Source organism: Phycodurus eques, chromosome 1, assembly GCF_024500275.1.
Source record: "Phycodurus eques isolate BA_2022a chromosome 1, UOR_Pequ_1.1, whole genome shotgun sequence".
Classification (NCBI taxonomy): Eukaryota; Metazoa; Chordata; class Actinopteri; order Syngnathiformes; family Syngnathidae; genus Phycodurus; species Phycodurus eques.
In genome coordinates, this window is record NC_084525.1 from 48578169 (window position 1) to 48602044 (window position 23876).

General features: G+C 43.8%; 3 non-coding genes and 1 pseudogene across 3 annotated transcripts; 1 reads left to right on the plus strand and 3 right to left on the minus strand.

Annotated features, from left to right (window-relative positions):
- Nucleotides 1-235: 235 nt before the first annotated feature.
- Nucleotides 236-349, minus strand: LOC133414268 (U5 spliceosomal RNA). Its single transcript, XR_009769976.1, has one exon. It is a non-coding gene; the product is annotated as a U5 spliceosomal RNA (small nuclear RNA).
- Nucleotides 350-4741: 4392 nt separating this feature from the next.
- LOC133414468 (U2 spliceosomal RNA) lies at nt 4742-4930 on the minus strand. Its single transcript, XR_009770035.1, has one exon. It is a non-coding gene; the product is annotated as a U2 spliceosomal RNA (small nuclear RNA).
- Nucleotides 4931-9870: 4940 nt separating this feature from the next.
- LOC133414220 (U2 spliceosomal RNA) lies at nt 9871-10049 on the minus strand (annotated as a pseudogene).
- A 2249-nt stretch (nt 10050-12298) lies between these two features.
- trnat-agu (transfer RNA threonine (anticodon AGU)) lies at nt 12299-12371 on the plus strand. The gene has a single exon. It is a non-coding gene; the product is annotated as a tRNA-Thr (tRNA).
- The last annotated feature ends 11505 nt before the right edge of the window (nt 12372-23876 follow it).

Genomic DNA, 23876 nt, shown 5'->3' on the forward strand with positions numbered 1-23876 from the left:
GGTCTTTGAGCCGTGCTTTGTCTGGTCCCTCACCTCGGACCTGTTTGCCATGGGTGACCCTGCTAGGGGCATAAAGCCCCAGACAACTTAGCTCCTAGGATCATTGGGACACACAAACCCTACACCACAAGAAAAATGACAGCTCAAGGAGAAGATTACCTAACACTATTATTATAAACACCGTATGCATATAACAACACCATTAAAGCATTTAGATTTTTTACAGTGCAAAGTCAGCTCCACTTCTGCAGAGCATCAAAAAATTGAGACAGACTCTTGTTGTTCTTCCCCATTGAGATCTTTCATAAAAGGCAAACGATTTATACAATCTGACAAGAAATAAGAGTGAACTGCTTTGGTCAGAGCGAAGCGGACTATGTCATTGTCCGCCATGCCATTTTAACAAATAGTCTTCAATTCAAAAGTGCCACTATTTCTTTTGAATCCAAATAAAAGTTCTTCATCTACATTTGACATACTCCAAAAGTTTTAACGCAAAAAGACAATTTAAACCTGTATCGACGCTAAGTTTTCCTGTTCTTTATCTAGATTGTCAACTGTTTTGATGCACAGCGCAGTCGAGGACATCCTGGCCTTTCCAATGATCTCATGTGTTTGGGTGGCTTCGAAGCGGCTGTGCTTTCTTCCTGAAACAAAATGGAGAATGCAGCAAAACACAAATGCCAGGAAAAGAGAAATGGAAAGTTAAATATGACAAAGATAATGTTTTTTTCACCAAAGGCAATCATATATTATTGCTTATGAACATGTTATGAGTCATAATTTGGAGTCAGAGTTCTGTTGAACTTTTTGTTCGTAAAAATTAGAGCCCTACTGTCATGGACATGAGGATGATTTGATTGTGTTAGCTCATAGCTAAATAGCTTTCAAGTTCTTTGTTTACATTCCATTTTCCTCCCCAAAACAGTTCTTTGTGGGGTTATAAACATGATGAATGTATTCTCTGAATAAAATAATAGATAGATAGATAGATAGATAGATAGATAGATAGATAGATAGATAGATAGATAGATAGATAGATAGATAGATAGATAGATAGATAGATAGATAGATAAGGTTAGAACTATTTATTTGAACCTCTTTAATTGTGACACTATTGTACGAGGCAGAAGCGAGGCAAATTTTGTACCAAAGAATGGAAGAAAATTCAGTTCTGGAATTGTCAGATGAAGAAAATGCAAACAATGAGCTTGCTTATGCTGGAGAAGAGCGAAAGCTCAGAAGAAGAGGCAGGAGACTCATCAGATAATCTGACAGACACACATGAACAGGAAAACCTGTCGTCCTCTGTGGCCCAAGACCTCGATAGATGGATACTTAAGATAAGTAATAGTAAGTAATAAGATAAGTAATAATAAGCCAAAAAATGACAAGGAACAGGTTCTTCAAGTTGAGAAACTCACTGAAGATTGTCAATGACCTGGATGTAACAGAGGAAAGACATTCTTTGGAGAGTCAGGCCTCTTCTTGACAGAGTAAGGCAAGGCTGCCTTAGCCTCCCGAAACCAGGAAAAGTCTGCATCGATGAGCAAATGATCCCTTTGACAGGTCACTGTCCCATCAGGCAATTTGTTCCATGTAAGCCGTACCCTAGAGGCTTAAAGGTATTTGTCCTAGCTTCTCCTGATGTTCTGATGTTGGACTTTGAAGTACCATATATCAAGGGAAGAATACATTTGCTGGTCAAAGGTTGAGAATTGGGGCAGCGGCAGTACTACGCATGGTTGAAACTGTTCCCACAGGAAGTCTGCTGTACTTCGGAATCCTCTCGGACCCTCCGCACCCCGGTCACCAGCTCTTCCAGCTCCTTCCCTCAGGTAGGCGCTACCGATCAATGCAAACTAGAACTAGTAGACATTCCAACAGCTTCTTCCCTCTTGCGATCAACTTCTTAAACACCTGACCTACAATTCCATTACAACATGCTGGCAATTTTCAAAAACTTGAGTTCGTTGTCACATTTCTGTGGGGCCAATTATGTATTACTCGTGCACTCACTGTAGTTGTCTCGCCATCCTGCACTATTTGCATATCAAAAAATCAAGTCAAAAAATTGCCAGCTTATTGTAATGGAATTATAGGTTAGGTGTTTAAGAAGTTGATCGCAAGAGGGAAGAAGCTGTTGTAATGTCTACTAGTTCTAGTTTGCATTGATCGGTAGCGCCTACCTGAGGGAAGGAGCTGGAAGAGCTGGTGACCGGGGTGCGGAGGGTCCGAGAGGATTTTGCACGCCCTTGTCTTAGTTCTGGCAGCGTGCAAGTCCTCAATGGTGGGTAGGGGGGTACCGACAATCCTTTCAGCAGTTTTGATTGTCCGTTGCAGTCGGAGTTTGTCCTTTTTTGTAGCAGCACCAAACCAGACTGTGATGGAAGAACACAGGACTGATTCGATGACCGCTGTGTAGAACTGTCTCAGCAGCTCCGGTGGCAGGCCGTGCTTTCTCAGAAGCCGCAGGAAGTACATCCTCTGCTGGGCCTTTTTGAGGACGGAGTTGATGTTGGTCAGCCACTTCAGGTCCTGAGAGATTGTAATTCCCAGGAACTTGAAGGTCTCAACGGTTGACACAAGGCAGCTGGACAACGTGAGGGGCAGCTGTGGCAAAGGATGCCTCCTGAAGTCCACGATCATCTCTACAGTCTTGAGCGTGTTCAGCTCCAGGTTGAGTCGGCCGCACCACAGCGGCCGACTCAACCTATGCAGACTCGTCACCGTCCATGATGAGGCCGATGACAGTGGTGTCATCTGCAAACTTCAGGAGTTTGACAGTCGGGTTCGCTGAGGTGCAGTCGTTCGTGTAGAGAGAGAAGAGCAGCGGAGAGAGGACACAACCTTGGGGCGCCCCAGTGCTGATGCTGCGTGTGGATGAGGTGGCCTCCCCCAGCCTGACCTGCTGTGTCCTGCCCGTCAGAAAGCTGTAAATCCACTGGCAGATGGCAGGTGAGATGCTAAGCTGGAGAAGCTTGGTTGAAAGGAGTTCAGGGATGATGGTGTTGAACGCTGAGCTGAAGTACACGAACAGGATCCTCGCGTAGGTCCCTGCACTGTCGAGGTGTTCTAGGATGAAGTGCTTTCCCATGTTGACTGCATCATCCGCAGACCTGTTCGCTTGGTAGCCAAACTGCAGGGGGTCCAGCAGGGGACCTGTGACACTCTTGAGGTGGTCCAGCACGAGACGTTCAAAGGACTTCATGACCACAGATGTCAAAGCGACAGGCCTGTAGTCATTCAGACCAGAGATTGCAGGTTTCTTGGGGACTGGAATGATGATGGAGCGTTTGAAACAGGATGGAACTTCGCACATTTCTAAAGATCTGTTGAAGATCTGAGTGAAGACTGGAGCGAGCTGGTCCGCGCAGACTTTGAGGCAGGATGGGGACACATGGTCCGGGCCTGCCGCTTTGTTAATCTTCTGTTGTTTGAAGATGCGTCTCACATCCTGTTCATGGATGGTTAACGCAGAAGTCAGAGGTGTGGTTGTGGTCGCGGGTGTGGCCGGGTGGGTGTGTGATGTGAAACTGTCCATTTCAAATCTGCAGTAGAAGGTAATCAAGTCGTTGGCTAGTGTGCTATTGTTCTCAGCTTGGGGGGATCGTCGCTTGTAATTAGTCAGCGATTGGAATGCATGCCAGACTGATTTAGAGTCATTTGCGCTAAACTGTTTTTCCAACTTTGCTGCATAGATCCTCTTTGCAATGTTAATTTCTTTAGAAAGCTGGTTTCTAGCTCGATTATACAGGGCCCTGTCCCCGCTCTTATATGCGTCCTCCTTAGCTTGGCGAAGCTGCTTAAGTTTAGCAGTGAACCACGGCTTGTTGTTGTTGAATGTACGAAATGATTTTGTTGGTACACAAACCTCTTCACAGAAACTGATATAGGATGTGACAGTGTCCGTATATTCATCCAGGCTGCCAGCTGAATTTTCAAAGACACTCCAGTCTGTGCAGTCTAAACAGCTTTGAAGTTCCATCTTGGCTTCATTGGTCCACTTTTTGACTGTTTTCAGTGTAGGCTTCGCACATTTAAGTTCTTGCCTGTACGTCGGTAGTAAGTGAATCAAGCAGTGATCAGACGAGCCTAGGGCTGCACGAGGTATAGCACGGTATGCGTTTTTTACCGTAGTGTAGCAGTGGTCTAAAGTATTATTTTCCCTGGTCAGACAGTCGATGTGCTGCTTGTATTTAGGGAGTTCGTGGTTGAGTTTAGCTTTGTTAAAGTCCCCGAGAATAATGAGGGGTGAGTCCGTGTGTTTTTTTTTCAATTTCGTTGACTTGTTCGGCGAGCGTTAGCAATGCGGCATTCGTGTTAGCTTGAGGCGGGATGTAGGCTGCAGCCAGGACGAATGATGCGAACCCACGTGGCGAGTAGAATGGTTTACAGTTTAAGAATAGCGACTCCAAATGCGGGCTGCAGTGAGTGCTGAGCACCGTGACGTCCGTACACCATTTTTCGTTGATATAGAGGCATATCCCGCCGCCCTTTGTTTTCCCCGATGATTCCATGTCGCGGTCCGCTCGATGAATGTTCAAGCCGGGAAGCATGACGGCGCCATCGGGTACAGCGTCGCAAAGCTAGGTCTCCGTGAAGCACATGGCCGCGGAACGTCCGGAGTCTTTACTGGTCTTTAACAGAAGATGAAGCTCATTCATTTTGTTGGGTAGGGAGCGTACATTCACGAGGTGGATTGACAGGAATGCCAATCTGTGTCCTCTTGACCAAGTTGTGTGGGTCCACCGTTCCTGGAGGTACTGCAATATCAGGTCGACGCATGGAGTGGACAGAGCAAGCCCCTATTCCATCTCGCAGCTCCAAAAATCAATTTCACATTTGGCCCCCGGATAGGGGACGTATCAGATATTTAACTGATGAGAACAGATACTACAGTTGATCTCTCAAAAGGCCAAGAAGCGATGCCAACATAACGCCAGAAAAGACGACCTCATTCTCCAGCCTACAAGCCAAAGTTATGGTGGCACATATCGACATGATAATCATAGATGAGTCACATATGGACACGCCAAACAACAATTATGAAACTGTTAGATATATTTTAGAAGTTATCATTTATTTGCTTAGCTTGCATTAGTATTATGGACGATTTTGAGAAAGAAAGATGTCTCGCCTTCAAGAAGATGACTCAGCAGGAATCATCAGAGAGAAGGACGTGGCCGGGACGTGGCAGGTGTTGGTCCCATGTTTTCACCTTGAAACCCTACCCTTAGTGTGTTGTGTCTTGTAGCTTAGTACGTTATGTCTTGTAAACTTAGAAACCTCCCTATTTTTAAATAAATGCAGGAGCGACGGGAGAGATTGTTTAGAGCGTGTAGAGAGGCTGTAACCTGAACAATCTCCCATGCGCCCTCCTCATGAGAAAAAGAAACCAGCGTCTTCATTCCTTTTGTGTCTATTTTTTATAATGTTGGGTGAGATAAATCCAACATTAAATTGGTCCTTCGAGCCGGATGTCAACACACCCGAGGATTCCAGTTGTGGAGCCGACATCCAGTTAAGAGACCGTGGCCACGGCAATTGAGACCCTTTCCGGGACTGGTCTTCGTACTCCTCAACTGGGATCTGAAGGTTGACGACAATCCACAGGATTGAAGACGACTTTGGTGAGTTAAATTTTAAAATTTTTTTTAGGCACGACGAAAACGTCTGCGGCGAAATAAACCTTGAGTTATACTCGTCACTGGCAAGTAAATAAAGGACGGCGGGGTCCGACAAATTCCGCGGGGACGGCGGAGTCCTGTACGTACTTAAATTCCGTGTTTAATAATGTCAACTGTGTTGTTTTTCAACGTTTATATCGAAATATTGTTGTCAGATGCTCGTGTTCCTTGGCCACGTGGTCCACGTCGATCCAATAGAATGCGGAGATTAACGCATATCCTTTAGCCGTGTATTAAGTCTTAAACAACCAAAGAAATCATGAGTTATTTGGAATAAAAGTCGGTTGCTGGTATAATGATGTGGCCACAAGCTGAACAGCTGTTTGCTCAACATTTTGACGAAAAAACATCAATGACTCTGCCTCGCTCAACTACTTCCTGTTTCTTTCTTTGCTAACTGACAGTAGGACGCTAGCGCCATCGTCGCAGAGGAGGCGAATTACACCCCTTCCACTAATTTGGTTACACGACGTTCAAATTTGTCATGTGATAAGTGTTAATAATCGATTAAAGACATGCCAGAAACGTCAAAAGACATGAATATTTGCAATTAAACATTTCAACTTATATCCAAAAACAGTAAGCAATAATCTTAAGGTAATGTATGGTCACGAGGAGGCCCCGTGTGTCTCCATTAGCTTTACCTGTTGATGTGAAGTGACATCATATCCAATTTATCCATCCATCCATCCATCCATTTTCTGAGCCGCTTTTCCTCACTAGGGTCGCGGGCGTGCTGGAGCCTATCCCAGCTGTCATCGGGCAGGAGGCAGGGTACACCCTGAACTGGTTGCCAGCCAATCGCAGGGCACATAGAAACAAACAACCATTCGCACTCACAGTCATGCCTACGGGCAATTTAGAGTCTCCAATTAATGCATGTTTTTGGGATGTGGGAGGAAACCGGAGTGCCCGTAGAAAACCCACGCAGGCATAGGGAGAACATGCAAACTCCACACAGGCGGGGCCGGGGATTGAACCCGGGTCCTCAGAACTGTGAGGCTGACGCTCTAACCAGTCGACCACCGTGCCGCCCATATCCAATTTAGCGTCCTTAAAATCTTCTGACTTGTCACTCGGAGGTTGACAATTTACAGGAGTCTGTCTTCCGTATTAAAATTGTCTTTCAGTAATTGATGGCGAAAATGCAATTTTATCATCTAATTTGTTAAGCGAACCTAACTTGACCACTTGTTTTACAAAGTGATGTTCAGGTCACGTGGGACATCTCAGTGTTCTTATGTAAGGGCTAAATGAGTGTTTCTATTTGACAATGATTTCCTGATAAAATTATTTAAAAATATATATTTTTTGTGAGTCTTCATTGTTAATTCATTCATATTAAAATGTGCAAGTGCACATAATGTCAAAGAGAGAGCACTGAAGACATTCAGAAAAAATAGTTACAAATAGTGAGGAAATTAAGCAAAGAAGAAGAAGAATCACCTTTATTGTCATGAACATGCACAAAATTTGTTCTCTGCATTTTACCCATCACAGTGAACACACAAACTTGTTAGTGGAACACACTGGAGCAGGGGGCAGCTGAAACGCCCGGGGAGCAGTTTGGGGTATCACTGTCTTGCTCAAGGACACCACAGCCGTGAGTCCGGGGGATGTTGGCGGATGCTCCGGTCGGGGTCTTGAATCAGATTCAGAATCAGAATCATCTTTATTTGCCAAGTATGTCCAAAAAACACACAAGGAATTTTTCTCCGGTAGTTGGAGCCGGTCTAGTACGACAACAGACAGTCAATTGACAGAGAACACTTTGAGACATAAAGACATTGACAAAAAAAAAACAGTCACTGAGCAATAAAGGGTTAATAGTTATCTGGTAATGCCGGTACATTTTCTATTTTTATTAATTTATTTTTTTACAATTGTACAAAGATGCAGAGTCCTCTAGCACTTAGAGAAGTTTGAATGACTAATATAGCAGTAGTCCGGTGCAATGACCATTGTGCAAAGGGCGCCGAGACTTCAAGGAGTGTATGTGGTTTAAAGTGACGAGTATTGCGATCATCTGGGACAATGTTGGTTGTGCAAATGTTAGATACTCCCCAATCAGTGTGCAAATGGAGCAGATGCTACTCTGGCATGAGTGGCCAGTATATGCAATTATATGCAATTCTTTTTCATATTGACATTCAGGTTCTTTCTTATTCCGTTAATGATCCATCCCCGGAGGTCACGTTCACCCAACACGTTCACCGAAGGACTATGTGTTGTTGTTGTCATGTATTGTAAACAAGGAAAGGCGGGGAGATTATTTATTTACAAAAACAAAAAGGCTAAATTATGACCTACCTATCACTCTTCATATTAGCATTAGCATATTACTCTCATTCTGAAGTCTTTCCACTGGCTCCCAGTCAGCTGTAGAACAGATTTTAAAATTCTGTTACTGGTCTCTATATCACTAAATGGTTTAGGTACTGAATACATTAATTAAATGAGTCCTTGAAGTCTCGGCGCCCTTTGCACAATGGTCACTCCTTTCAACCAAGCTTCTCCAGCTCAGCGTCTCACCTGCCATCTGCCAGTGGATTTACAGCTTTCTGACGGGCAGGACACAGCAGGTCAGGCTGGGGGAGGCCACCTCATCCACACGCAGCATCAGCACTGGGGCGCCCCAAGGTTGTGTCCTCTCTCCGCTGCTCTTCTCTCTCTACACGAACGACTGCACCTCAGTGAACCCGACTGTCAAGCTCCTGAAGTTTGCAGATGACACCACTGTCATCGGCATCATCAAGGACGGTGACGAGTCTGCATATCGACAGGAAGCGGAGCGGCTGGAGCTGTGGTGCGGCCGACACAACCTGGAGCTGAACACGCTCAAGACGGTAGAGATGATCGTGGACTTCAGGAGGCATCCTTCGCCACAGCTGCCCCTCACGTTGTCCAGCTGCCTTGTGTCAACCGTCGAGACCTTCAAGTTCCTGGGAATTACAATCTCTCAGGACCTGAAGTGGGCGACCAACATCAACTCCGTCCTCAAAAAGGCCCAGCAGAGGATGTACTTCCTGCGGCTTCTGAGAAAGCACGGCCTGCCACCGGAGCTGCTGAGACAGTTCTACACAGCGGTCATCGAATCGGTCCTGTGTTCTTCCATCACAGTCTGGTTTGGTGCTGCTACAAAAAAGGACAAACTCCGACTGCAACGGACAATCAAAACTGCTGAAAGGATTGTCGGTACCCCCCTACCCACCATTGAGGACTTGCACGCTGCCAGAACTAAGACAAGGGCGTGCAAAATCCTCTCGGACCGTCTGCACCCCGGTCACCAGCTCTTCCAGCTCCTTCACTCAGGTAGGCGCTACCGATCAACGCAAACTAGAACTAGTAGACATTCCAACAGCTTCTTCCCTCTTGCGATCAACTTCTTAAACACCTAACCTATAATTCCATTACAACAAGCTGGAAATTTTTTGACTTGAGTTCGTTGTCACATTTCTGTGGGGCCAATTATGTATTACTCGTGCACTCACTGTAGTTGTCTCGCCATGCTGCGCTATTTGCATATACTGGCCACTCATGCCAGAGTAGCATCTGCTCCATTTGCACACTGATTGAGGAGTATATGTAACATTTGCACAACCAACATTGTCCCAGATGATCGCACTACTCGTCACTTTAAACCGTATACACTCCTTGAAGTCTCAGCGCCCTTTGCACAATGGTCATTGCACCGGACTATTGCAATATTAGTCGTTCGAACTGCTCTAAGTGCTAGAGGACTCTGCATCGTTTTGCACAATTGTTTTTTGTCAATGTCTTTATGTCCCCAAAGTGTTCTGTAAATTGACTGTCTGTTGTACTAGAGCGGCTCCAACTACCGGAGACAAATTCCTTGTGTGTTTTGGACATACTTGGCAAATAAAGATGATTCTGATTCTGATCCGCCAGACTGGGCTGCTCTGATTGAGAACAAGGAAGCAACATTTCTTGTCACTTTTCAACGATGCTCCATGTGGGAACTTAATACGCCTGCGTATTGTACCGAAAATCAGAATAACAATGCACGTAAATTTTTGATAGTTGTCTGCGACCCATTGAATCCCGAGAGCGACCAACCCCCGAAATGAGATTCATTCGTTTTACACAACATTCTGCACACTTCATGTCATATGATTGTTGGGTGTGCACGGTTAAGCATTTCATTACTTTGACCAAGTTGTGGGGGTGCACCGTTCCTGGAGGTACTGCAATACCAGGTCGATGCATGGAGTGGACGGTGCGAGCCCCTTTTCCATCTCCCAGTTCCAAAAATCTATTTAATATATGGTCCCCGGATAGGGGACGTATCAGATATTAAACTGATAAGAACAGATCACTTTCTTTTCCCTTTTGAGCAATTTCATTGTTACTGCCAACAGAATATTACATCAGCTCTTTATGTAGGGAGCACAGTTTTATCTTTCACGTCAATTAAACATTGAAATGAGGGCAAAATAAATTACAGAAGCCATAGAAAAGTTGTTTAAAATTCTACACTGTAATAATTATCCATCCATCCATCCTTTTTCTGAGCCACTTCTCCTCACTAGGGTCGCGGGAATGCTGGAGCCTATCCCAGCTATCGTCGGGCAGGAGGCGGGGTACACCCTGAACTGGTTGCCAGCCAATCGCAGGGCAATTTGTAACTTATTTCTGAATAATTGGTAAAGTCTTCAGTGCTCTCTGACATAATGTCCACTTTTTAATATGAATTCATTAACAATGAATAATCACAAAAAATACATATTTTTAGCGTTTTATAATGAAGTTATTGTCCAATAGCAACACTTATTTAGCCTTTACGGAAGAACGCTGAGATCTCCCAGGTGACCTGAGCATCACTTTGGAATACTGAGCGGTCAAGTTAGGTAAAATGAACAAATTAGATGACAAAATTGCATTTTCGCCATCAACAACTGAAACAAAATGTTAATACAGACTCCTCTCAGTTGTCAATCTCCTTCGAGTGACCAGTCATAAGATTTTAAGGAAGCAAAATTGGATATGTCACTTCACATCAACAGGTAAAGCTAATTGCGAAACACGGGGCCTACTCGTGACCATACATTTCCTTAAGACTATTATACTATACGACATACTATATATGACAACCAAACTAAATTTGTTTACGAATATGGATTTTCTTTTTCTATTGTTGTGTGTTGTCAAGTAATAATGGCTGATTATAGTTAAGTACTTCACAAGTGGTTGGTTTTGCATTCACTCTGTCGTTTTTTGGATTAATTCTTGGGCAGGGCATGCTTACTGTTTTGGGGTATACGTTGAAATGTTTAATGGAAAATATGATGATTATAGTTAAGTACTTCACAAGTGGTTGGTTTTGCGTTCACTCTGTCATTTTTTGGATTAATTCTTGGGCAGGGCATGCTTACTGTTTTGGGGTATACGTTGAAATGTTTAATGGAAAATATTCAAGGATTTTGATGTTTCTGGCATGTTTTTATTCAAAACTGGAAGTATTGGAGCGAGGCAGAGCCATTGATTTTAAAATGTGTGTTCATTTCAAAATGTTGAGCAAACAGCTATTCAGCTTGTGGCCACAACATTATACCAGCAACCGATTTTTATTCCAAATAACTCATTATTTTCTTCGGTCTTAATACACGGCTAAAGGATATGCGTTAATGTCTGCATTCTATTGGAACGACGTGGACCACGTGACCAAGGAACACGAGCATCTCTTTCAATATAAACGTTGAAAAACGTTTCTCTTGTTGTGAAAAGTTAACTTTGTCTGAATAGATCAACCTGTTTCACTCATGATTTTGTATTAAATACATTCATCTGATGACTGTAAAGTGTCTGAGTGGTTTTAGAAGCGCTGTGTAAGCTTCATTGCAGTTGTGTTGTTATTAATTAAAAGGCTTTAATGATTGCATGAGAGACACCGAGGAATATGTCTGTATGCATGCGTACATTTATTATGAATTTACATCTATTTTAAATATGTGTGCTTGTTTTCATGTGCTTGACTGACCCAACATTAGCCGTTAGCTTGGAGAAACGGATGCTCGTGAAAGCTGCCCCGTAAGGAAGAACGGTTACAATCACTCACGAGTACGTTCACTGCATAATATGTCGTTCCTTGCACTAGTACGAATCACTCATCGTACTAGTTCGCAATGAAATTCCACCTGAGTCACTCGTGGCAGGACAGGACTCGTTCAACGAACGAATCACTTGTGGCTAACAGGACATTCAGTTCAGTAGTACATCCAGCTTGCATGTAGCTAATGTTGCAAAGTCGCGACCCATTTCCATATAAATTGAAAAGAATAAATTATTTTGTTTAAAAGTAGATTTTACGCCGATCTGATCGGTGTTATCGTTATCGGCCGATAATTAGCATTTTATGCTGGCCGGCTTTCATGTCATAAGTCGCCGATCCGATCAATGACGTCATCGATCGGATCCGCATTTAACTCCGCGTCTTGGTCGCGTATGAATCCAAAAATGTGTAAATGTGTGTTGGTAAGACAATTAAATTCCTTGATACTTTGTTTCTAAACAATGCTGACAATGCACTTTTGCCCACTTTGTTGCTGTTAACTAGTTAACCAAAATGGTAACTTTAAACAGAAGAGAAAGGCCTCATAGCTCAGTGGCTAGAGCACTGGTCTAGTAAACCAGTGGTCGTGAGTTCAATTCTCACTGAGGCCTGAAGTGTAGTTTCCTAGTTGTTATACATGACGCTAGACAAGGTAGGAAACCAGCATCCTCAATAGTCAAAGTTTTTAAAGGGCAATTTCAGAAACAAAAAAAGGAGACAGAGTGAAAAGGGAGCGAAATAATATAGGAAAAGAAGACAACAAAAGATGAAACTCTTGCTGTTAACAAGATGAGGAAAGTAATATAGTACAATTACGCAGAATCGAGTCTTGTATGGGGCAGTTGTGCTACACCCTGCGAGGTAAGGATACAACAAGATTGGACGGGATTGGACAGGAGTGGAATCCTGCAGGACAGGGGGTTGTGGACCCGGCTGTTCAACTGAAGTGTGGTGGGAGTGGCTATGTAAATTATAAACATCTACAGGACGTAAGTGAGTGAGGGGCTACTCAAGAAATTCACATAGTTCTCAGTCATTTGTCGAAGATGCCTGAGGAATGGAGGAAAAGTGTGCTGGTGGACATTTTTAAGAACAAAGGTGTTGTGCAGAGCACTGGGAACTATAGAGGAATAAAGTTGATGAGCCACACAATGAAGTTTTGGGAAAGAGTAGTGGAGGCTAGACTCAGGACAGTAGTGAGTGTTTGCGAGCAACAGTATGGTGTCATGCCTAGAAAGAGTACCACAGATATTTTCCCGAGAAAGAGAAAGAGTACCACAGATGCATTATTTGCCTTGAGTATGTTGATGGAAAAGTACAGAGAAGGTCAGAACAAGCTACATTGTGTCTTTGGAGATCTAGAGAAAGCCTAAGTACCCAGAGAGTAACTGTGGTACTGCATGTGGAAGTCTGGAGTGGCAGAGAAGTATGCGCGTCCACTTGCGCCAGACATTCAATCTGGCCTCCGGTCACTTTTCTGGGGACTCTAATTGGAGTTATTTTTTTTGGGGGGGGTGCGGGTCGGGCTGCAAGGTCCAATATAAAGAAACGATGACTTCTTAAAGACGAGCAAAGGCATTGACGTCGATGGTGATCGCTGACAACTCGAAGCAAGCCCCGGATAATACAAGAAAAAAAGAAGGCGGAAACAATAATGTAGAACAACAATCTAATCGGAAACAAAAACATACCGAGAAATAGAACAAATATCCACTGCAAACATAATTATCTACGTTGAAATAGAAGAATAATCTACTCTTAAACAGAGCAAGAATCTAAAGAGAACCATATACTCTGAAATAAAACAACAGTCTACCCTAAAATAAACACAAATGTACTAAAATCCACTGTGCTACAGGACAACCATCTTGAAGTTAGCGAGGTGTTGTCGCTAACGAGATCTGAGCGTAAACACTAAGCTTTTGCAAGTGGAAACACACCGACATGTTTTATGCATGCGACATCTCCAGATTATTTATTTCCCCCTTTAAAAAAAAGAAAGATAAAGAAAAATGTCTGCTTTTTTTGTCGTCTACAGCTCCCGGCGTCATTAGCAGACTTTATCACTGACACTTAACGCTTTACAGCCTCGTTATCACGTCGCCTCAGTTTGTCAGGAAAAAGGCCGACGATGCGCTTAGACTCCCACGCTTTTTTTTATTTTCATCAGGCGGTGGGTTGTTGCCGCGTTCCTCCCAAAAAAATGGTGTTTGGTGTTTATTTTGAGACTAAACATTCCTGCCGTAAGCAGAGCGAGAACAGTCACAATTGTGTGTAGAATGCTTGTGTGTGTTTTTTTCTTTCGGTTTGCATGCATAACTCAATGATGACATGTATGCCAGGTTGGACTACGAAAGAAGGACAAAATGATCTATACAGGTTGGCCAGACAGAGGGATAGAGATGGGAAGGATGTGCAGCAGGTTAGGGTGATTAAGGATAGAGATGGAAATATGTTGACTGGTGCCAGCGGTGTGCTCGATAGATGGAAAGAATACTTCGAGGAATTGATGAATGAGGAAAATGAGAGAGAAGGGAGAGTAGAAGAGGCAAGTGTGGTGGACCAGGAAGTGGCAATGATTAGTAAAGGGGAAGTTCGAAAGGCATTAAAGAGGATGAAAAATGAAAGGCAGTTGGTCCTTATGACATTCCTGTGGAGGTATGGAAGCATCGAGGAGAGGTGGCTGTGGAGTTTTTGACCAGCTTCGTTCAATAGAATTTTAGCGTGTGAGAAGATGCCTGAGGAATGGAGGAAAAGTGTGCTGGTGCCAATGTTTAAGAACAAAGGTGATGTGCAGAGCTATGGGAACTATAGAGGAATAAAGTTGATGAGCCACACAATGAAGTTATGGGAAAGAGTAGTGGAGGCTAGACTCAGGACAGAAGTGAGTATTTGCGAGCAACAGTATGATTGCATGCCTAGAAAGAGTACCACAGATGCATTATTTGCCTTGAGGATGTTGATGGAAAAGTACACAGAAGGTCAGAACGAGCAACATTGTCTCTTTGTGGATCTAGAGAAAGCCCATGACAGAGAACCCAGAGAAGAACTGTGGTACTGCATGCGGAAGTCTGTAGTGGCAGAGGAGTATGTTAGAATAATACAAGACATGTACTAGGACAGCAGAACAGCGGTGATGTGTGCTGTAGGTGTGACAGACGAATTTAATGTGGAGGTGGGACTGCATCAGGGATCAGCCCTGAGGCCCTTCCTGTTTGCAGTGGTGATGGACAGGCTGACTGTTGAGGTTAGACTATAATCCCCGTGGACCATGATGTTTGCAGATGACTTTGTGATCTGCAGTGAAACCAGGGAGCAGGTGGAGGAACATTTAGAAAGATGGAGGCATGCACTGGAAAGCAGAGGAATGAAGATTAGCCGAAGTAAGACAAAATATATGTGCAAGAATGAGAGGGGTGGTGGGGGAAGAGTGAGGCTCCAGGGAGAAGAGATAGCAAGGGTGGAGGACTTGAAATACTTGGGGTCAACCGTCCAGAGCAATGGTGAGTGTGGTCAGGAAGTGAAGAAACGGGTCCAAGCAGGTTGGAACATGTGGTTGGAAGGTGTCAGGTGTGTTATGTGACAGAAGAGTCTCTGCTTGGATGAAGGGCAAAGTTTATAAAACAGTGGTGAGGCCAGCAGTGATGTACGGATTAGAGACAGTGGCACTGAAGAGACAACAGGAAGCAGAGCTGTAGGTGGCGCAAATGAAGATGTTGAGGTTCGCTCTCGGAGTGCCAGGTTGGATAAAATTAGAAACGAACTCATCAGAGGGACAGCCAAGGTTCGATGTTTTGGAGACAAAGTTAAAGAGAGCAGACTTTGATGGTTCGGGCATGTCCAGAGGAGAAATAGTGAGTATATTGGTAGAACGATGATGAGGATGGAGCTGCCAGGCAAGAGAGCGAGAGGAAGACCAAAGAGAAGGTTGATAGATGTCGTGAGGGAAGACATGAGGGCAGTTGGTGTTCGAGAGGAGGATGCAGGAGATTAGGTTTAAATGGAAAAGGATGACGCACTGTGGCGACCCCAAAAGGGACAGCCCAAAGGAAAAGAAAAAACAATCGTTCAGTCGAATAGAGCAAAGTTTTTAAAGGGCAATTTCAGAAACAAAAAAAAGGAGACAGAGTGAAAAGGTAGCTAAATAATACAGGAAAAGCAGACAACAAAAGATGAAACTCTCGCTGTTAACAAGATGAGGAAAGTAATCTTGTACAATTACGCAGAATCGAGTGTCGTATGGGGCAGTTGTGCTACACCCTGTGAGGGAAGGATACAACAAGATAGGACAGGACTGGACAGGACAGGGACAGGAGTGGAAACATGCAGGACAGGGGGTCGTTGACCCGGCTGTAGCCCTAATATCAGTCCCCCCCATGCTAAGTCATCCCTGCATGATGAAGTTTTCTCAAATAACCATATACTGGAACTATCATGCACTATTTGCAAGCACTCCCACCCATATCTTCAGCCCTGGTCTTGTAAACCAACTTTCAACTCCCACTGGGGGCAGATGACAAGTTATATGGTTTATGGGCTGTGATGCGGATGTTGCCATAGGTACTTCAATGTATCAGTAATCTTCTGTCTTCGTTAGTGCTGTGTTGGCTTGTTCACCGAAAGGATTACGCGAGACCAAAGAATGAGGCTTCATGCCTCAGTGGTACGAGCCATGGTCTACAAAGCCAGTGGTTGGGTTAACCAAGAAAATATACTGGAAAAAGTGATGCAGTTGTCCTTACAATACCTCAAAAACCTGCAGGTCAATGTTTTGTCTCTTCCAATCAAAGCAATGTTGTTGTATTTTCAGGATTGTTGTCCTTGGATTTTCAAAATGCTGTTTGACCATGGCAACTGAAATAACATCACACTACATTGCTCTTATCCTGTCTTTGACCAGGCTAAAATCCAAGTCCTCATAGCTCAGCCGTTAGAGCACTGGTCTTGTAAACCAGGGGTCGTGATTTCAATTCTCTCTGGGTCCTGTTGGCAATCTAAACTGCTGCTATCAATTATGTGAAACAGGATAACTCCACCCAACTGCTACACTCTGCAGTTGTCATTGGAACAGGAACCTTCTTCTCCTCAGTCAATACTCACAATCGCTGTACCATAAATTACCATTTTGGCCCAACTAAAGGTCAACAATGCATGAACAAGAGTAACTGTATTTCCCCAAACTGACAAATACAAAGTGCGTTTTAAACACACACATACTACTAGCCACTACGAGCTAATCTGGGACATATTATTCTGTGGCAACGAAATTAGCGCTTTCACCAAAATGCCAACGCTAGCCGAGACAACAAGTGCTTAGATCCCTGGTATAGTAAACCAGTAACTAAATGAGCATGTAAATATCATGCACAATTCAAGCCTCATACATTTGTATTTCTGCTGCATCCACATCCTTTGCTGCATTTGCATCTTTGCGCTAACTCACAACTAGGGTTTAGCATTTTTTTTTATTGTTGTTATCCGGCTGTGCAACTGAAGTGTGGTGGGAGTGGCTATGTAAATTATAAACATCTATAGGACCAGAGAATAAGTGAGGGGCTACCCAAGAAATTCTCATAGTTCTCAGTCATTTCTCGAAGATGCCTGAGGAATGGAAGAAAAGTGTGCTAGTGCCCATTTTTAAGAACAAAGGTGATGTGCAGAGCTGTGGGAACTTTAGAGGAATAAAGTTGATGAGCCACACAATGAAGTTTTGGGAAATAGTAGTGGAGGCTAGACTCAGGACAGAAGTGAGTGTTTGCGAGCAACAGTATGGTTTCATGACTAGAAAGAGTACCACAAATGCATTATTTGCCTTGAGGATGTTGCTGGAAAAGTACAAAGAAGGTCAGAGGGAGCTACATAATGTCTTTGTAGATCCAACCGGAGAAGGAGCTGCCAGCTATGAGGTCTGTTAGTGTTTCAGCTAATGTACTTTTACCTAATTTTGCAAAATGAAACTTCAAGTATTCTGAGATTTAAGTAGACAAAAGGTTGGAAAGGTCTGGCGTCAGCTTATTCACTAGGGATGAAAGCGTACCTGATGATTTTTGACACACTCAAAATGACCATGGAGACAGCCACATTCCAACTGTGGATAGCATCATGAATTGCAACTGCGAAAATTGACTTCAGGCCTCAGTTAGAATGGACCTCGCAAGCAATGGTTTACTAAACCAGTGCTCTAACCACTGAGCTACAAGGCTTTCTTGTGCTGGATAGACTTAGTGTATTCGTTAAGGACCTAATTTAGCTGTCACCGCGGCATGGTTAGCACGTCTGCCTCACAGTTCTGAGGACGGGTTCAAATCTGGCCTCGCCTGTGTGCGTTTGTATGTTCTCCCCATGAGGCACGTGGTCCCGCAACGCTATCCACCATGCCGCCTTCGACACCACACACCTGCTCCAGCAACTAGAAAAATTCGCCATCACCCAGGCCGACATCAGCGGAATCCCCAGACGTTCAAAGCGTTTTGTAGGGGGCCTACTCATTGTTTAGCAAAGGAACCTCCACGGTTAATGGCATCATCTTAAACATTCCTAACATTTGACACAGTATGGAGAGACAAACCGCAAACCGCTAACCTCCAATCGTGAGGCGAGACACTCGAGGGCAACTATCCTTGCCCTCAACACTACAGTGTCATCTTGAACCAAACTAGACAACTGCTGTCGGTGATCCAAACGGATTATGCTCACACACAGATTGTTACCAAATTGATGAATGACATGCTATGTGAAATCTCTTCATCCATAGACAACTTAGCAATGGGTAGAATCCCTCCATATTTGGTACCCCTGAGCTTAGTCGAAACCATCCTGTCTAAAGGTTTAGCAAGCCCCATAACCCCTCTCCAAGCGCACTTGGCTTTTTCTCTCGGGAGTTCCACTGTCTTGTATGTCGTAATTAATGTTGGCATCTGGCAGCACGACACTTACGTCCGAGTCAGTACTCCAGCGGCAGTCGCCTATCATGATAGTAATCCTGATCTGCATCTGGCGCCAAATTTGCATCCTCGCAAAAAACATTCCTTACCTGTGTCCCAGTAAGCTGTTCATCCGAGATGTAGCGGATGGGATTTGTGGGCTGAAGCCTAAGAAGGATGGGTCGCGATGTAGAGCAGAAGCTACACCTCGCTACCAGGTTACTACAACTCACATGGAAATTGTTGGGTCCAAATGGCTAGTCAACACGCCAGCCCGAAGCGCAACGCTGAGTTATGACCAACATGATACCACGACAAAACTCGCCCTGCCAAATCAAACCATGTGGCTCGACGTCCCCAAAGATGCCATTTTCCATATTGAGGACGTCGCCCTCGTCCACCTCCAGCCGACAATTATGAGAACTTTTTCGGGCAGTACACATTGGAAGTTGATCCTGAGACGCTATCAATCACCCACATTGACAACACCTTACGCGCTATTAGCACTGAGGACAGAACACCCGAAGCTCCCGCTCATGGACTCCTGGTCCGCAGCAGAAAACATCTTAATTGCCTTGGTCAGTCTCGGTTACTGCATGACTTTCGCCATCGCCTCCCTGCCCTATCGAAAGACTCAGAACTTGCAGGGTCTTCTGAACCAGTGCCCAAATGCGTGACCCAAAATTGTCCGAAGGAAAAGAATGACTGAACCCGAACCTAACCCCATACAGATTGGGGAGGAGGTCCTCCTTGACCTAAATTGCCCCCCGGACCTCTCTACTCCCCTTTTGAATCTAGGATTCAGCTCTCCCCAAGATGAGAACCTCTACTTGGCAACTTCCCTCTCCTTGATTGATGTGTTGGGGTCTACACCCAACCACTGTGCCCCCTACGTGCCAAGTTGAAGCTAGCTACCTTTTCTTTCTCTTCCTTTCTCCTCCGTAGCAGTGTGTTGAGTTTCTCCTTTTGTTTTTGTTTTGTTTGACTTTTACTACCGAGAACTCTACACCTAGTTAATGTTTACCCTGTAGTTTTAGCTTCGCCCCTGGCCCGAATTACTGGTCTCACTGCCATCCCAATTGACACACCGACACACATCGATCCACACACGTCAGTCCTGACACCTATATATATACACATAGGCTTACTTTAAGTAAGAAGTTGCCATGAACAACTGTTATAGCCATAAAGGGATGGGGGGGGGTATGCACTAATGTTGTACCTTGGTAACTGCATTGTTGTGTGTGTTCCTGCCAACCTGTGCCATCGTCCAATTAGACGTCGCCGAGATCCCCAATCGAGCCGGATCAAGCCAACGAAGGGGGGATATGTAGCAGACACACCATTAAAAGATGACACCCAACACCCCAGTCTCAGGCTACCGCCGCTCTCCCCGCCGAGGTAGACAACCATGGAGTGGCGAGATTCAACTTCGCACTCAGACGCTAAGTGAATCACAAGCCAGGAGCATCAAAATGAGACAGACAACTGGTTTTGCACGCCGGCGCTAAGTGAATTACCACCACCAGGAGCATCAAAGCGGAGATAAAAGACACCTGGTTTGGCAACCAGAACGCTAAATTAATTAACTTGCATCTCCCAGCCAGACCAGTATAATGGACGGGGTACTAGCGACACCCACAGGCGGCGGAACGCCACTGCCAACGTGGGTTCACTAACCACAGTCTTCACTGGGATCTAATATTTTAAGAACTTTATATGTGTAAGCAGGTCTATCTGTGTGTTGTATGAAGCTTATATATAATTACACAAAATCTGTAACTGCCTGACAAGAAAATGCCTCCCAATCCAAAACTGTAAACTGTGTGTTTGGAGCTCCCCCTCTGTAATTTCTTCTTCTGTGGTCCCCACTATAAATGTTTTCTGCTGCCCCGCCTCTGCCCTTTTGTACAATCTTCCTGTGGGAGAGTTGGGTGGCCATATTTCATTCAATTGGTAACCCTGAACCATCCTCATGCTTCTCTTTGTTTATTATATGCTTCTTAAGTTCAATATTATTGTTATGTCTTTTCCTGTCACATAATGGGTACATGTCAGTTGCATTTAGAAATAGTATTTTTAACAGTTGAAGATCGCTGGCTTGACGCTGTGACAAGCTGAACTGACTTCCGGGTTGTCGATGTCGTCATATGTACAGGAAGTCCTCGATTTACGAACGAGTTCCCTTCCTACGCTGGCGACGTAACACGAATTTCCGCGTAAGTCAGATTTCCTGTAAATTGTTTTGATGTTGAGGCGGCATGACTTGATGGTTGATTGTCAATTCAGAGAAAATTTAATTTGTTTAACATATGGGTGAATATAAATCTTTGTAATTTTGGTGGCAGTGTAGCTGTCACACAAAAGTGTTTCTTTTAGTACAGAGTTTTACGTTCCAACAGAGAAAATGTCCTGTTATAAATTTAATGTCGACAAGTTCTGTGGTGGCGGCACGGTCGCCGACTGGTTAGAGCGTCAGCCTCACAGCGCTGAGGACTCGGGTTCAATCCCCGGCCCCGCCTATGTGGAGTTTGCATGTTCTACCCGTACCTGCGTGGGTTTTCTTCGGGCACTCAGGTTTCCTCCCACATCCCAAAAACATGCATTAATTGAAGACTCTAAATTGCCCGTAGGTGTGACTGTGCGTGCGAATGGTTGTTTGTTTGTATGTGCCCTGCGATTGGCTGGCAACCAGTTCAGGGTGTACCCCACCTCCTACCCGATCATAGCTGGGATAGGCTCCAGCACGCCCGCGACCCGAGTGAGGAGAAGCGGCTCAGAAAATGGATGAATGGATGGATGAAAGTTCTGTGGCATGATACTACCACCTACTGGTCACAGTGTATATTGCCACTGAATAGTCAGCATGCAGCGTCACATGATCACATGCGTCACATGATCAGTGAAAAGGAAACGTGCTGCCAGGGGCTCGTAGGTGAAAACAAAAAAATGGACGCTCAAGGACTGTAACAACTCCTAAATTTCTGGTCAGAAGGCGCACACGTTTTCACTGTGTTTACTGGTGTGAAGAAGAAAAATGCTGGTCAAACTTCAGTTGGAGCGTGGCTTATCTGTACAAGAAGAAAACTGGGAGCAGTTGTAGCCATCTTTTACCCAAAGTCAGCTGGAATGGGCTAAAACTCACAGGCGGGATAGAAAATTGATATTGATCAATTAATCCAATTAGGAAAATGAAAATATTCAAATACAAGCCTATGGACTCATGCTAAACCAGGAAATTGTTTACTGATCATTCTGATGTCACAGGTGAAATTTGAACATTCCTTTAGGGATTAAAAATGGAGGAAAAACGAAACCAACATAAGAATTATCTCAATGTAAAACAATAAAGTTGCTCGATAAGTGCTACATTGGACACTATTTTAACTTTGTGCAATACTTTGTTTTTTTTAAAGGAAATATTTTTTCCATGTTCAACATATAATTCATATTGGCTTGTGCTCAGTTGGTGCTACTGTTAATTTGAATGTACAATTGCTATATTGCTAAAAATGTTTAGTTTGCTTTGTACGATTGTTGCATGTTCTTTTATGTTCATTTTAATTTGGAACTGAATGTGTACCATTCTAAAAAGTATTTGAAATGACCGTATGTCTGAATGTAACAACCATAAAATAATACGGAAATATACAGTATAAACACGGTGTGATTTCAAAATTGAAGCATCTTTGTCACCCTTGGATCTCTTTGTACAGCAATATATACAGTTGATATGAATTTCAGGAATAAAATAGGCTGATCAGTAGTCTTCCGTGCTGCCTCAGTGGAACCAAGGGTGCTGTTGAAGCTGGGACAGAGTGGCACAGGCGTCAGGGTCTCTTGTCAGGCATGCGCTCAGCAGATCTTGGAGTCAATTGACATTAGTGATGAAAACAGGCGACCTATGCGGAAGTCGAAGATGGAGTCTAAAAATAGACACGCACAGGCGCACACGCAAGAATGGATAAATAAAAGTCGCAAACGACATGTCGATCATTGTAACGGAGTAAAAGTGTCAATCCTTTTTCACATAAATACTCAAGTAAAAGAAAAAGTATGGTGCATTTAAAGTACTCTGACAAGTACAGTTCCTCGAAAATGTTACTTGAGTAAATGTAACAGAGTAAATGTAACGCGTTACTACCCACCTCGACTCGTAACCCAAAACACTCAAATCTCAAATCATCCTCATTGAAATAAATGGATATGGCATTAATCTGTTCGAGAGCCCCAAAAAAAACAAATTTCTGTTGAATTTTTCAATAAGAAAATAGCAATCTATGCTATTTTACTTTATAAAAAGATACAGTAATTACATAATTTAATTGAATGTAAAGAAACATTTTGCGCAAAATGATAAACAACCCTTAATTGTTTTTGTTTAGTGTGAGATTTAAACTTCAAAGGGGAGTGACAAAAAAACAGCTCGAAGCGTTTTTAAAGAACTGATCACTCTCTGCCAAGCTGCTTCTTGTTGTCCTTATTGTAAAGTTCATTGCCACCATAGCTGGCACTCATAACTAATTTTTGTTTGCAAAACAAGACAATATATCATGCATCATAATCACAATACATACGTAGGAGTCTTTTGAAGAATTTATTCACAAATTATGGTGGAAAACAAGTATTATATCACCAACAAACAAGCAAGATTTCTGGCTCTCACAGACCTGTAACTTCTTCTTTAAGAGGCTCCTTTGTCCTCCACTCGTTACCTGTATTAATGGCAACTGTTTAAACTCGTTATCAGTATAAAAAACACCTGTCCACAACCTCAAACAGTCACACTCCAAACTCCACTATGGCCAAGACCAAAGAGATGTAAAAGGAAACCCGAAACAAAATTGTAGACCTGCACCAGGCTGGGAAGACTGAATCTGCAATAGGTAAGCAGCTTGGTGTGAATAAATCAACTGTGGGAGCAATTATTAGAAAATGGAAGACATACAAGACCACTGATAATTTCCCTCGATCTGGGGCACCACACAAGATCAAAGGTCAAAATTATCACAAGAACAGTGAGCAAAAATCTAAGAACCACACGGGGGGACCGAGTGAATGACCCGCAGAGAGCTGGAACCAAAATAACAAAGGCTACCATCAGGAACAAACTACGCTGCCAAGCACTCAAATCCTGCAGTGCCAGACGTGGCCCCCTGCTTAAGCCCGTACATGTCCAGGCCTGTCTGAAGT